Here is a 13,064-nt window from a genome sequence, read left to right on the forward strand (position 1 = left end):
ACTTCTACCCATTTAGAGAAATAATCTACTGCTACTAATAAGAACTTCCTTTGAGCAGACGCAAGAGGGAAAGACCCTACTATATCCATTCCCTATTGATCAAAAGGACAAGATACTATAGAAGTTTTCAATAATTCAATAGGATGATGAGGGATATTCTGATGTTTCTGATAAGACAAACAAGTTCTCACAAGATGAGTAGCATCTTCTTATAAAGTAGGCTAAAAATATTCAGCTAATAATATCTTTCTAGCAAGAGACCGACCTCCCATATGACTACCACAAGAACCTTGATACACTTCTTGTAAAATATACTATATGTCATATGATCCAACATATTTGAGTAGAGGACTAGAGAAGACCCTTTTATATAAGTGGTGTCCAATCAAAGTGTATTGGCTTGTCCTCATCTTGAATACCCTAGCCTGTTTTGCATCAGTGGGTAGAATTCCTTATCGTAAAAATAGAATGATTGATGTTCTCCAATCACCTTGAATTTCTAGATTAGCATGTTGTTCAACACAAGATACTAATAATGTTTGTTCCACTGGTATATCCAAATTCCAAGGCACAATAGCAGAAGCTAATTTAGCTAACTCATCTTCTACTTGATTATCTGTTCGAGAAATTTTCTTTATACTTCATGAAATTTAGCCCTCAATTTATCAAAGGCCTCTGCATATAGCTTGAATCTTTTATTACTAATTCCAAAGCTATCCGTCAATTACTGTGCTACCAATTAAGAATCAGAATGAATTACCACATTAGCAGCTCCCACATGCTTAGAAGCTTGCAAGCTTGCTATCAATGCTTCATATTCAGCCTCATTGTTGGTGGCTCTGTAATTCAATCTAGAAGATAATTGTATTCGATCTTCCCTAAGAGATATAAGAAGAACCCCAATTCCACTACCTTGTCAAGTAGAAGATCCATCTACATAGATAATACAGATTTCCTCTGTTTCGGGACTTGGTATTTCTGTTATGAAATCCACCAAAGCTTGAACTTTGATGGCCACCCGAGGTTGATATTGTATATCATATTCACTGAGTTTGGTCATCCACTTAATCAATCTTCCGGATGCTTCTGGGTTAACAAGCACCCGATCGAAAGTGTTGTTAGTTACTACTATTATTGGGTGTGATAGAAAATAAGAACATAATCTCCGAGCTGCTAGAACCAACCTATAAGTTAACTTCTCGGGTGTCGTATATCGACACTCTACTCTTTTTAATAAATGGCTTAAGAAGTATACAAGTAATTGCTCTTTCTCTTCTTGCTTCACTAATACAGAGCCAACATCATGATCATTGGCCGATAGGTACACCCACAAAGTTTCTCCTACTATTGGTTTAGCTAATATAGGGAGAGTGGACAAATATTCTTTTAGCTCCGTAAATGCTTTGCTGCAATCCTCATCCCATTGGAACTTAATTGCCCGTAAGAGTGCCTTGAAGATGGGGAGACTCCGATCGACCGACCGAGAGATGAAGCGAGATAGGGCAGTAATCCTCCCTGTCAATCTTTGAGCCTCCTTCAGGTTCTTTGGGGGAGCCATATCCTGCAATGCTTTTACCTAGCTGGGATTGGCCTCTATTCCGCGTTCGGTCACCATATATCCCAGGAAGTTCCCGCTCTTGGCTCTGAATAGACACTTGTTGGGATTGAGCTTGAGCCCATACCTCCTCAAGGTCCTACAAGTTTCTTTAATATCAGCACATAGACTAGAAGTCCATATAGTTTTAATAAGAATATCATCCACATAAACTTCCATATTTCTTCCAATCTACTTCTGGAAAACCTTGTTCATAAGTCGTTGATAAGTAGCTCCTGCATTCTTTAGACCAAAAGGCATAACATTATAGCAATAGGTATCTTCAATAGTTATAAAGCTAACCTTTTCCTTATCTGCCTTAGCAAGTGAAATTTGATGATATTCTTGATAGACATCTAGCATACTAATAAACTCGCAGCTAGCCGTGGAATCTACCAATTGATCTATGCAAGGTAGAGGATAATAGTCTTTTGGACAAGCCTATCGAGATCTCTGAAATCGATACATACTCGCCACTTGTTACCTAGCTTAGAATTAGCCAACCAGCTTGGGAATTGTACTTCTCGAATGTATCTAGCCTCCAGTAGCTTGTCTACTTCTTCTTTGATAACCTTATTATGGTCATCCCCGAAGTCCCTCTTTTTTTGTTTGATCGGTTGGGCATCCGGATATACGTGAAGAGCGTGCTCCATAACTGTTGGCGCAACACCCTTCACTTCCTTAGGTGTCCAAGAGAACACATCATTAATTTTTGTCAGACATTTTATCAAATCTTCTCTGAGATTAGGATCCAGGTTAGAAGCGATATGTGTGGTAGCTTTTGGTCGGCCAGGCTGTATTTGCACTTCCTCCTTTTCTTCATATATAGGGTGGGTAGCTTTTCATGAATGGCATTAATATCCATCCTCTGAGCTTTTCAGACGATATTAGCTTTCCTCCTCACAATCTCTACATAACACTTTTGTGCTATTATTTGGTCTCCCTTGACTTCCCCTACTTGATAGTTCACAGGGAATTTTATCTTCTGGCAGAAAGTAGAAATGACTGTCCTGAATTCATTCAAGGCCGGTTGACCCAGGATAACATTATAGGTTGATGGAACATCCACAACTATAAAGACCGATCGATGAGCCCACATAAGAGGCTCCTCTCCTAAGGATATGGCTAATTTTATCTGACTAAGTGGTTGTACCTCATTACCTGTGAACCCGTATAATGGAATAACCATAGGCTAAAGCTCACTTGGGTCAATCTGCAACTGGTTAAGAGCTTGTTTAAAGATAATGTTAACAGAGCTACCAGTATTAATAAAAGTATGTGAAATGTTATAATTGGCTATAACTGCCTTGATTATCAGTGCATCATCATGGGGTACTTCTACCCCCACCAAATCTCTGGCTCCAAAACTAATTTTCGGCCCTGTCGCCTTTTCAGCACTACATCTAACTGTTGGTTGCTACTCAGAATATCATACTGGTTCCCTTGTACAAAAATTTTATACAAGTGTTGAACCTTCCCTAACAACCTATTCTGTTCTTTAGAAATTAAATTTGGAATCGCAAACAGAACTTAACATTATTGATTCCAAATTCAACTTGTCTGTTCTTAGTGGCTTAGACTTGGAACGCAAATGATGCTTAACATTATTGATCCAAATCCACCCATGTTATAAATTCGATTAAATATTTATTTCAGAGATCGACTTCCAGGTTAAACATGGCGAGGCACTAGGCCTTCTTGGTTATGGGAGCATCTACCACTTCCTAGACAAAGCCTTTCAACGAAATTTAATATTTAATCTCCTTATAGTAACCCTAGGTTTTGTTGGTGTGTATACTAAAAGCCTTTCTTTTGGTATAAATATTTATCTAGAAATAAGAATCACATTGGTCAAATGTCTACATTTATGATAAATGTAGTTGTTCAATTAATTTATATTGTAGATAACATGGTGTGTGGTGTCACACACAGAGGATTATGTTATCAGTACCTTATAAATTATAAATAGTAGCTCACGACCAAGATGGAAAGGAACAAACTATTGGAAGGTCGTAGTGTAATTAGGTATTAGTTTATCTTAACTATATAATTACACTAGTACACTTAGAGTGTATTGAGTAGGACCATTAGAGGTCGTTTCTTTTATACTGACTTTATAAAAAAACAAAGACCTCATTTATTATGGAAGTGTGTGCTCTTAATCCTAATATAATAACAAGCACATATATTTGATATTAATTTCTTTAATTTATCAATGAGTGAGATTTAGTTCGATAAATCAATAAGCCCGATAAGTTGGGAAATGATATCACTTATAGTGTGTGTTGTTGATTATAGAAGGAAACTGCGTCCTAGTGATCTAGGTTGATAATGTCCCCAAGAGGAGCTCATAAGGATTGTCATGTTAAACCCTGCAGGTGGATTTAATCCGACATGATGATAAGGTTGAGTGGTACTACTCTTGGACTAAGATATTAATTAAGTGAGTTGTCAATAACTCATTTAATTAGTGGACATTCAACATCTTAAACACAGGGAGACTAACATACTCATAATAAGAAGGAGCCCAAAATTATAATTTGGGATTGGTGCGGTAGTTCAATAATAGTTCTTTAGTGGAATGAATTATTATTGATGGAATTAAGTTGTGTGTTCGGGGCGAACACGGGATGCTTAATTTCATCGGGAGACCAAAACCAATTCCTCCTCTCGGTCCCTATCGTAGCCTCTTGTATATAGAGATTATACCCACCACATACACACCTTCTTACCCATTCTTTGGTGGCCGGCCAAGCTTGCTTGGAACCCAAGCTAGGGCCGGCCAAGACCCTAAGGTTGAGCCAAGTTAATTGGCCGGCCATAGCTTGGAGCCCAAGCTTGATTGGCCGGTCATATTAAAAGGGAATTTATTTTTAATTAAAATTATTTATTATGTAGATATCATGGTTTTAAAAGAGAGTTTAAAATTTATATCATTCCTGTTATAGCTTTCTACAAAAGATTAAGAAAAGATTTGAAATCTTTCCTTATTTGTAGATTGAAAGGTAGATTTTTATTTTTGAGAAAACTTTCCTTTTTTAACCATGTTCATGATTTAAAAGAGAGTTTAAAAATTAAATATTCTCTTTTATAAGTTTCTACAAAAGATTAAGAAAAGATTTGATATCTTTCCTTATTTGTAGATTAAAAGAGATTTTAATATTTAGAGATAACTTTCTTTTTATCCACATGTTTTAAAGAAAGATTTTAATTTATAAAATTTCCTTTTTACTAACCAATCACGAAGGGATTAAAATTATTGGAGAAATTTTTATAAATTTCTAGAGACAAATTAGGAAGTTTTAATTAATTAAAACTCTCCTTGTTTATAGCTTGTGGTGGCCGGCCATTATTATTAAAAGAAGAAAATTGTTTTTAATTAAAATAATTTTTCTTTTTCATGGCAAAAGAATTAAGGAAGTTTTTATTAAAATTTCCTTATCTGCCAAGACCAAGGATTATAAAAGAGGGGGTAGAGGTGCCTTCATGGGTGAATGACTCTATTATTCTTCTCGTCTATTTTCCTCCTTGGTGGCCGGCCCTAGCTTCTCCTTATTCTCTTCTTCTTGTGGCCGGCGGCAACCCCTCTTGGAGCTCTTGATGGTGGCCGGTTCTAGCTAGGAGAAGAAGGAAAGAAAAGAGATTTTGTTTCTTGCATCCCTTGGAGCTTGGTGGTGGTGGCCTGACCTCTACTTCTCTTGGAGAATTGTGGTGGCCGAAACCTAGAAGGAAGAAGAAGGTGCTTGGTGGTTCTCATCTCGGAAGATCGTTGCCCACACAACGTCCGAGGTTAGAAGAAGAATACGGTAGAAGATCAAGAGGTTATTTTGCTTACAAAGAAAGGTATAACTAGTAATTGTTTTCCGCATCATACTAGTTTTCTTTGTATAGTTATTTATGGAAATACCAAACACAAGAGGCATATGATTCTAGAGTTTTCAAAATAGTTTTTTCGAGTTTGTGTTTTCTTCTTTTTCGAATTTGTGATTCGATTGTTCTTTTTGGTTAACCTAGAGTTATTTAAGGAAATAAATATTAACTTTCCTTAAAAGGCTTTGCCTAGGCGGTGGTGGTTGCTCCCATATCCAAGAAGGCCATGTGCCTCGCCATGCAGTCCTGGAAGCCAATTTTGGAAATTAATATTTATGGAATTAATAACTTAGGTGGATTTGAATCAATAGTGTTAAGTTCCGCTTGCGATTGAAATCTAAACCATTAAGAACAGATAAGTTAAATTTGGAATCAATGATGTTAAGTTCCGTCTGCGATTCCTAATTTAACTTCTAATGAACACAATAGGTTATTTAAGGAAAGGTTCGACACTTGTACAAAAATTTTTGTACAGTGGAACCGGTATAATTTTCCTAGGACTAACCAACAATTGGTATCAGAGCTAGGGTTTGCCTCTGTGTGTTTGGTTTTCAAATTAGGTTATGCACATGTCATACATAATTTAGGCAGGATAATAGTAGGATGTGCTAACTCTTTGGTTGCAAGCTCCAACTATTATGGCTTTTAGATATTGTGTGTGATTGGACCCTTGGACATGTCAAGGACATTATTTTGTGTGCATGATTGTATGTATCAAATACAGTAGGAGCTGTATTGTTTTTAGAATTTTATTTTTTGTTCAATCTAGAATACATGTACATTCCCTCGTGGAATATAGGATCGATATATGTAAAATTCTATTTTTGTCGTGGATCAGATTCTTACGAGGCGTGGTACTTTTGGAGCACCAGAGGCGCAGCGGAATAAGAAGCAAGATGGATGCGACGACTCGACCCGATGGCAGTGGCTAAAGATGGCAGCAGCTAGGGTTGGAGCATATGGAGAACAGTAATAGGAAAATGCCATAATAGTTGGAAAATAATTTTCATATTTATTGCTTTTATTTACTGTGATGTGTGTGTATGCATGTGATGTATGCTAGGATAGTTTAAAATTCCTCACTTTAAATAACTAAGTGAGAGAGGGATTTATTTTAAATAAATTCCATGGTCTCCATTACTGGTTTGTAAGTGATGCAACAAGCTTGCGCGTTGGCTCTGATTGCCTTCCTCCATATCGGATGAGCTTGTTTGCGGATCACTAGATCAAACTTCCATTTTGGATGACTATAGGAAATTAATTAAGAGCGTGTGATCTTTCCAATCGGAAGGGGCATAATCTTATTAATGGACTTAGTGTCAAGTAATGGTATACACTTAGGCACGTCTAATAGTATCCTCCCCATCAAAGTCACTGCTATTATTTGTGTGACCGAAGAAAACCAACTATTAATTTGTCAAATAAATAGGTTGACAAGATAATAAAATTAAAAACCCCTGTTACAAATGTTTGATTTTGTATACGTCCACACTATCGTGACATACAAAATTCACGGTGTTTGAGGTAATTTTATTTGTCATAAAGATTTATTGACAAGATAATTAATGGGTAAAACCCTCCTCTTACAAATGTTTAATTTTGTATACGTCCACACTATCGTGGCTTGCAAAATTCACGGTGTTTGAGGTGTTGGTGAATTTAAATAATATTGTTTGAGGAATCAATGTTATTTTAAATTCAAAAGTTTTGACCAAATATTTGATCAAATACATATCAACTATTAATTTGATTTGTCATAGGTTGATAAGATAATAAAATTAATGGATAAAATCTCTTTTTAGAATTTGTATATGTCAACACTAACGTGGCATACAAAATTCATGGAGATTTTGAAATGTTGGTCTTGACCAAATAATTTTGTGATTCTTAGGTTTACAAATGTTAGTCAATCTCCTAGTTGTTATACTATAGAATAGACTTAGTAGTCCCAATTGTAATGATTGGAAAACTTGGATATTAAGGTAGACTGTCCTCACAAAACTGAGAACAATAACGGTGTATTTTATTAGTTGTTGAAACATATTTAGTGGTGTTATCTACCAGTACCTAGTGTGTAGATACAGGAACCACTGATTATGTCTGCAATTCATTACAGGGGTTCCAGGAAATCTGACAACTATATAAATCACCGTCCACATGGGCACTGCTGAAAAAGTAGCAGCTGTTGCAATGGGAGATGTTTATCCTTTGATAGGAATAAAATATGGATTATTAGAAATTATCTTTACGTACTAAGTTTAGAAAGAATTTGATTTCAGTTTCTAAACTATAGAAGAATAGATATTCTATCTATTTTGATAACAAACTTGTTATCAAGAAAATAGGAAAGATATCTGTTCTGGTACGTTGGTTAACAATTTATAAATCCAATAACTCCCACGATGCAATAAATAGAAATTAATAACACATCTTCTAACTATTAAGAGAAAGTAACACATCTTCTAACTATTAAGAGAAAGCAACCTTCAGAGATGAACCAATTATATCTTGGGCAACAAAGGCTAGGTTATTTTAACTTAAATAGGATTCATTGGTAGCTGATGAACTTTTGGGTTCATTGGTAGTGGAAAATTTTCCAACCTGAGAGTCTTACTTGGAAGGAAAAATAACCAAGAAGCTTTTAAATCTAAGGGATATGGAGCCAAAGATATAATGGAATTAGTTCATTCTGATTTGTGTGGTCCTATGACTATCCAGACAAGAGGTAGTTTCGAATATTACGTCTATTTTATAGACGACTATTCGAGATAAGGATACATTTACTTGACGCATCGCAAGTCTAAGTGCTTTGATTAGTTCAAAGAGTATTAGGCTGATGTGGAGTAATGTCAAGGTAAAAGTATCAAGACACTACGGTTAGATCGTAGTAGCAAATACCTCTTAGGAGAATTTAGGAGTCACTTGTCAGAAGTAGAGATTCAATCTCAACTAACTGCACTTGGTACATCCCAACAGAATAGTGTAGTAGAAAGAAGGTATAAGGCTCTTATGGAATAATTAGATCAATGATGAGTTATTTAGAAAAATTACCAAATTCGTTATAAGGATATACACTGAAAATGGAAGTGAACATAGTACCTTCTAAGTCAGAACTCTCTACTCCCATAGAATTGCAGAATGGGCGTAAGCCTAGTCTGAAGCATATTCGGATTTGGGTGGTTTAGCACGTGAGAGACACTAAAAAATTGGACATGAGTTCACTTGTTTGTGAGTTATCCTAGAAAAATGAAAAAAGGTTTGTAGTCCTTAAAATCGGAAGGTCATTGTTGGCACCAATGCTTGATTTTAGAAAAGGACTATACTATAAACCACAAGCCCCATAAGTTAAAATTGTTCTTAAGGAAATTAAAGGACACGTCTAACCTAGTACCAACCGTACAAGATGAAATATCACAAGAAACTACAACATGTATCACAAATGATACACAATTGCAGAAAGTACCTCGTCGTAGTGGGAGGGTTGTTAGGTAACCTAAAAAGATTCATATTTTGGGAGAGTCTTTGGACTCGATCCCTGGAGGACATGAACCTGATCTCCGGACATATGACGAAGTACTCCAAGATAAAGATGCAACATCTTTGCAAAGAATACAGAATTAGAATATATGTATTCTAATAGAGTCTGGAAGCTTATAAAATCACCAAATAGTGTAAAATCCATTGGGTAAAAATAAGTCTACAATAGGAAAAGAGGGATACACAGGAAGGTAGAAACTTTCAAAGCAAGGCTTATTGAAAAAGGAAACTTTTTTACCGGTAGCCATGCTTAAGTCTACCCGGATTCTTTTATGAGATTTAGCAAGTGGATGTCAAGACAACTTTCCTTAATGGAAGTCTTGAAGAAAACATCCATATAAAGCAACCAGAAGGGTTCATTGCAAAGAGCAAAGAGCATCTTGTGTAAGCTCAAATAGTCTATGGACTGAAGTAAAGCTTCAAGGACTTGGTACATTCGGTTTAATAAAGTAATCCAGACCTATGGATTTATTTTATAACCGAATGAGTTTTGTGTATACAAGAAGTGTGATAAAAACGTGGTGGTATTTCTTGTACTATACATAGATAACATTTTTGGTAGTTGGAAACAATATCAAAGTGTTGTCAGAAGTAAGGGTATGGTTGTCCAAACAATTCGATATGAAGGACTTGGGAGAATTCATATATTCTTGGGATCAAAGGGATTGCAAGAAAAGAATATATTTTACTTATCCCAAGCTTCATATGTTGAAACAATCCTTGCTCGTTTTAGCATGCATAACTCCAAGAAAGGTTTCTTACCTTTTAGGCATGAAGTAGCTTTATCTAAAGAGATGTCTCCGAAGACATCAAAGGAGATAGAGGACATGAAGGCAGTTCCTTATGCTTCGGCTGTGGGAAGCCTATTGTATGCAATGCTGTGAACGAGATCGGATATTTGTTTTACCGTGGGCATGGTTAGCAGATATCAAAGTAACTCTGGACAAGGACATTTGTCTGCGGTAAAACATATACTGAAGTACCTTAGAGGCACTAGAGATTATATGCTAGCTTACAAGGTAGTTAATTTGGTCCCTGTGGGTTGCACGGATTATGACCTCCAATCAGATAGGGACAATAGTAAGTCGACCTTGGGGTTTTTTATGTTTACTTTAGGAGGTAAAGCCATAACTATGGAGGAGTGTTAAGCATAGGTGCTTTTCAGACTCCACTATGGAAGTTGAGTATGTGGCAGCCTTAGAGCCAGCCATAGAAGCTGAGTGAGTCAGTAACCTCAAGATGAACTTAGATATGATTTCTGGTTTGTCCAAAGATTATTACAATTTATTGTAATAATAGTGGTGCAGTAGCAAACTCGAAGAAACCATGAGTCCATAAGGCAAGAAATACAATAGAGCGCAAGTACCACCAAATACGAGAAATCGTATAAACGAGAAGTTGTTGCCGCCTAGATTACGTCAAGTGATAACTTGTAGATCTTTTCACTAAGGTCCTTAAGGCAAGAGCTTTTGATGGACATGTTGAATGGATGGGAATCAGGTGTATGCCAGCGTTTATGGCAGCATAGTCTTTTAGTATAAGTGGGAGATTGTTGGTGTGTATACTAAAAGCCTAGCTTTTGGTATAAACATTTATCTAGAGATAAGAATCACATTGGTCAAATGTCTACATTTATGATAAATGTAGTTGTTCAATTAATTTATATTGTAGATAACATGGTGTGTGGTGTCACACACAGAGGATCATGTTATCAGTACCTTATAAATTATAAACAGTAGCTCACGACCAAGATAGAAAGGAACAAACCATTGGAAGGTCGTACTATAATTAGGTATTAGTTTATCTAAACTATATAATTACACTAGTACACTTAGAGTGTATTGTAACAGCCACCCTTCTTACTACTACTACTACTCTCTAAGAGTGACCGTTACTTAACTAATAACTCTACTTAACCGGTATAATTAAAAACCATGAGGAATCTCTACCGAAAAATTTCGACAGAGCATCCCCTGTACCGATGAATAAATCATCAATACAAACAAACTATACTCAGCCACAGGCGGCTGGAACATATATTTTCACAACCACACAGTAAAATATCACAAATAAAAGAAGGAAACTACCCTAATAATAGCAAACAACAATATCACTCCATCAATAGAACCCAACTACAAATGCAGAATAAACTTAATTACAATCTTGACTCATAATAGCATTTAAAGAAAACTAAAGAACTCTAAACAGAAAAGTCTTAACAATTCCTTAGCAAACTCTTGATCTCCCCATAGTCCAACCATCACACACCTTCATCACCACCACCTTGTCGCCTTCCTTGCTAAATCTTTTCCTTTCCTTTATCTACAATAGGAGGAAGTGCAGTCTATAAGCATAAAGCTTAGTGAGCGCTATCTACTCACAAAAACTCGATATGCATGTATATAAATAAAAACATGCTAAAACTGAATGCTAACATATAAAATTACTCATGCTCATAAATAGCAAAGGAAATCATGCTAACTGAAATGCTAATCATTGTATAGCTAATTATGCTCATAAACCAATAAAAGAAGCATACTAGCTGAAATACTAAACATGTATAGTTTATCATGCTCATAAACCAATAAAAGAAGCATACTAAACATGTAAAGCTACTAAACATGTAAAGCTACTAAACATGTAAAACTACTAAACATGTAAAGCTAAACATGCTGAATAATCTAGTAGCAAGAAACAAATAAACTACTACTGCATGCTTCAAATAACAAGAAACTAAACTTTCTAATTCTAAACATATTTGAAGCTTGTTTCATTTGTTTCAAAAACTTATACTTTAATACTTCAAAATAATAATAAACTTCTTTAGGGCCCGGCATTGTACCAATTTGCGCGCATCCTTAATAAGAGTAGAGGTAGCTAATCCTGAAACTACTAAGGTACTTCTAGGCGATCTTGTGCCTAGGGGCGATCTAGGAGCCCACCCAATGGACCTTGTATCCTAGACCTCGTGTCCGGTATATGCCATTAAAAGTAAAATACTTTCTTTTTAACTATAACTTCTTTATACTTGCCCTTACTTGGCATTTAAGCAAACACCTTGTGTGCGCTTTTGATATTCAATCTTCTGGAATTGAAATCAAGTCTAGACCTTAGTCTTTCTTGCTTATAGTTCTTAAAGACAGAAACTCATGCTTATGTAATAGCAAAGAAACTAATAATTGCATGCTCAAGATATTCTAATAGCAAAAGAGACTAAAAAGTATCACCGAGCACATCTAATGGAAAGGGAACTAATCATGCTTAATTATTAGCAAATGGAAAGTTTCCCATGCTTTACTAACAGCAAGTGAAAACTAAACAGCAAGAAAATAAATCTAAACAGCAAAGGAAAGTCTAAACGGCATGCTGAACCCATTCGAACTCCTTCTCCTCTTCTTTAACAAACAGATTCAAGAATAGAAACTTCAACTCATAGCAGTAAGTAAAAGTATCTGAAACTACTGCTCACTATGACAAATGAAATGAAGTCTACATGCTCTAAAGGACTAAACTACCTCATGCTCAGATTTAACAAAGAGATTAAATCTAAAGACATCAACAAAGTGGAGCTAAGTGAAGCCAAATGAAGCAAAGTGTAGCAAAGTGAAGTGAAATCAACCTCACGGCAGCATTAATCCAGAAAATTCTGGAAGTTTGCTAGAAATAGTTTTAACTAGAAATAGTCTCTAGTACTACTACTACAGCATTTGCTAAATCTATCCTAAATGATAGTAGGGTGACCGGTACATTTTAAAAGTACCAAGAAGAAGATCTTCTGGTTTTGAAACCCTTCTTGTATTGTTCTATTCAAAATCAACCATGCAGATATTAACCGAAATCAACCAAAGACAAGTATTAATACAGGACAATGCTACCAACTGTAAAATGCCATATTTCCTGCTATAATAAAGTAGATCCCTTTAGGTGTTTCACGACAGCAAAACTAATCCCATCATAATCCACAGAAATGCAGCAGATCATTGGGCGTGTTGAAACTGAATTGCAAAGTAAATTAATTCACAGCAAAATCGTTTACTCAATGACTTACACGACATCTACACAA

The sequence above is a fragment of the Zingiber officinale genome, chromosome 2A (assembly GCF_018446385.1).
Source record: "Zingiber officinale cultivar Zhangliang chromosome 2A, Zo_v1.1, whole genome shotgun sequence".
NCBI classification, from domain to species: Eukaryota; Viridiplantae; Streptophyta; class Magnoliopsida; order Zingiberales; family Zingiberaceae; genus Zingiber; species Zingiber officinale.